The sequence below is a fragment of the Dromiciops gliroides genome, chromosome 1 (assembly GCF_019393635.1).
Source record: "Dromiciops gliroides isolate mDroGli1 chromosome 1, mDroGli1.pri, whole genome shotgun sequence".
Taxonomy (NCBI): domain Eukaryota; kingdom Metazoa; phylum Chordata; class Mammalia; order Microbiotheria; family Microbiotheriidae; genus Dromiciops; species Dromiciops gliroides.
Genome location: NC_057861.1, coordinates 348376347 through 348380215, shown reverse-complemented (window position 1 = coordinate 348380215; position 3869 = coordinate 348376347).

Here is a 3869-nt window from a genome sequence, read left to right as displayed (position 1 = left end):
GTCAGGATAACACAAGATCTAACAACTTCTACATTAAAAGACCAGGGCTTGGAATATGATATTCAATAGGGCAAAGAACTGGGATTACAACCAAGCATCACCTACTCAGCAAAACTGAGTATAATCTTTCAGGGGGAAAATGAGAATTCATTGAAAGAGAGGACTTTCAGGAATTCTTGATGAAAAGACCTAAAATGAATTGAAAATTTAACTTTCAAATACAAGACCCTAGAGAAACATAAGAAGGTAAACAAGAAAAATAAATTATATGGAATATTAAAAGGTTAAACTGCTTCCATTCCTAGAAAAAAAAAGATGATACTTGTAACTCATAAGAATTTTCTCATTATTAGGGCAACTGAATGGAGTATATTTAGACAGAAGTTACATGTGTGTAAGGTATGAGAGGAATGCACTGGGAGAAAGAGAAGGGGAGAGGTGGAATGGGGTAAAGTATCTCACATAAAAGAAGCAAGAAAAAGGTTATGGAGTGGAAGGGAAGATAAAGGAGATGCTGAGGAGTGAGTGAGCCTTACATTCATCAGAATTGGCTCAAAGAGAGTATAACATACACACCCAATTGGTTATAACAATCTATCTCACCCTGCAGGAAAATAGGAGGGAAAGGGAATAAAAGGGAGGGGTGAAAGAAAGGAGGGCAGATTGGGGGAGGGGTCAGTTAGAAGCAAAACACTTTTGAGAAGAGATAGGGCAAAACAAGATAGAAATAGACTATATATTAAGGGGAAGGAATAGGATGGAGGGAAATACAGTTAGCAACAGTAACTGTGAAAAAATTTAGAGCAAGTTTGTCTGATAGGCCTCAGTTCTCAAACACATAGGGAACTGAGTCAATTTTCTTAAAATGGTAACCATCCCCAACTGATATATGATCAAAAGACATGAAATTTTCAGATGAAATAATCAAGGCCACCTATAGCCATATAAAAAAAATTTTCTAACTCACTATTGATTGGAGGGATTCAGGTCAAAACATTACTTTGTACTGTTTTATACCTACTGGATTGGACAGTGGAACAGCAGAGGAAAGTGACAAATGTTGTATGGGAAATGGGGAAAATGAGACATTAATACACTCTTGGTAAACTGATTCAAATATTCTGTAGAGCAATTTGGAGCTCTGGCTTAAGGGCTATAAAACCATGCATACTCTTTGACCTAGTAATAGCACTACTGGGTTGATATCCTAGAAGAGATTTTCTTTTTAAAGTTTGAATTTGAAATTGGGCTGATGCCCATCATTTGGAGAATGGCTAAACAAACTGTGGAATGAAATTATGTTGGAACACTACTGTGATATAAGAAATGATAAGCAGGATGCTATCAGAAAAACCTGGAAAGACATACACAAGCTGATGCAAAGTGAAATGTTTTGTATACAAAATAACAGCAACATTGTTAGATGATCTGCTGCAAATGACTTAGTTATTTTTCAGTAATGCAATTATCCAAGACAACTCTGAAGGACTTATGAAAAATGCAATCCATCTATGGAGAAAGAACTGATGGTATTTGAATACAGATTGAAGCATAATTTTTTTTTGTTAGTTCTTTCTCTAAAGTTTTATTTTTGTCTGTGTAATGAGGAGATGTTTTGCATGAGTACACATGTATAACATGTTGAATTGCTGTAATTCTTTTTTGTGTGTGAGCCAATTGGGATTAAGTGACTTGCCTAGGGTCACACAGCTAGTAATTGTTAAGTGCCTGAGGCAGGACTTGAACAGGTCCTCCTGAATCCAGGGCCAATGCTCTATCCACTGTGCCACCTAGCTGCCCCAAATTGCTGTAATTCTTAAAGGTGTGGGGAGGGAGCCAAGAAAATAATGTGGAGATCAAAGTTTTACAAATCAATGTTAAAATTTGTTTTTTACATGTAATTTGTGAAAATAAAATTCTAAAAATAAATCACTGATACTCTCTTGAAGACTAAGAAGCCAAGATAATTTGGAATAATAAGAATGAATACACATGGTGGGAGAGAAGAATTGCAAGTATCGTATCTGAGGTCAAAGAAAAACAAAAACCAAATCCCTATTGAGAAACAAATATTGTTTCCAAGAAATGAGGATTCACAATGAATTCACCTCTCCACATAGACAGCCTATTATAGTAGAAAGAATTATGGACTGAAAGCCTTAAAAAGTCTTAAAAGCCTGAGGCAAGACACTTTATCACTCTGAGCCTCAGTTTCTATAATGAACCATAATACTTGAAATATAGAATATAATTTAAAATCTTTGTAAGTTTTACATTGTTTTTGTAATTAGCTGTCCAAAATAGCTGTAACCAGGGAATGGGTATTAACAATTCAGCTAATTGGTACCTTGGTTGCAAAACTATTATAAAGGACAATAATTTCTTTCCCTAATCATGATTCTTTACTTTTATAATAACTGTCATTATGTTTAGATATTAAGAAAGCTTAACTATTTATTGATTGTAAAATAAAAGAAAAAACAAATAGTAAAATATGAAAATAAATTAATGCATTATGTATGGAAGGGGATTATCTTTAGTATACTACAAACATTTTAAGCATTCCTTTTTTCTGAAATAAAAATAAAATGGATATATACATATGAAATTCAAATGTATTCTTTTATTTACTGCCCTTTGATGATATTACTGAGACGTCTACTAAAATAGATAAATAATTGAAGTTGATGAAATATAAGTAGTTACCTAAATAAAAAATTTTTGCTTTCCAGTATAGAAAACAAATATTGCAACATCTATATCTGAACACCAATTTTTGTTGAACAGTAGCAGAGGGATATGTATTCCTTTTTAATTAATTTCAAATATTTAAACTCTAATTTAATCTTTTTTTTGCAGGGCAATGAGGGTTAAGTGACTTGCCCAGGGTCACACAGCTAGTAAGTGTCAAGCATCTGAGGCCAGATTTGAACTCAGGTCCTCCTGAATATAGGGCCAATGTTTTATCCACTGTGCTACCTAGCTGCCCCTCCTAATTTAATCTTTTAGGAATATATTCATTATATTTCATGACACTGATAACTCATCATCAAGAAATTAATCACAAAAAACAAGTATGCCTTTATAAGGAAGAATCCATAACAAAATAAGATCATTTACATATTTTTAACAGTGGTAGTCGATGATAGAGCAAAGAAATGCTCCTGATACATTTTACCCAGGTTGCAACAAGTCAATTGATTTCTCATGCTATTATTGAAGAAAAGGTAGAGGAATATGCTGAAAATATTAAAGTTAGGTGGGTCTGGTACTAATCAAACAACAAGAAACAAAGAAGAGTCACTTTGGGGGTCAATATAAGGAGAAAGATGTCTAGTGCAAAGCTTCTTAAACTGTGGGTCATGACACCATATGCTATTGAATAACAATATAGGGATCAGGAAAAATTTGGAAATGGTAAAAGGTTATATATACCTTTTTTATATACCTATATACCCAGTGTAGAAAAACTGTGCATAAAAATTTCTTGGGCAAAAAGGAGTCACAAGTGGAAAAAGTTTAAGAAGCCCTGGTCTAGTGGAGTGCTTCAAGGATCTGTCCTTGGTCCTGTGCAATTTAAAATCTTATCAATGACTTCAATAATTGCATAGATGGCATACTTTTTACCATTCTAAAAATTAAATTGAAAATACTTAATACATTGGATGATAGATGAAAGAATCAAAAAAGATCTTGCCAATCAATAAATTTAAAACAAATTTTATAAGATGAAATTTAGTAGGGCTAAATGCAATGGATTTTACATGATTAGAAAAGAAAATTTTTAGACACAATATGGGAGTACATGTTGCTAGATATAAATGTTGGATTTTCCTAGCTTGTTTGAAGTTTAGATCTTTTCAGCACTT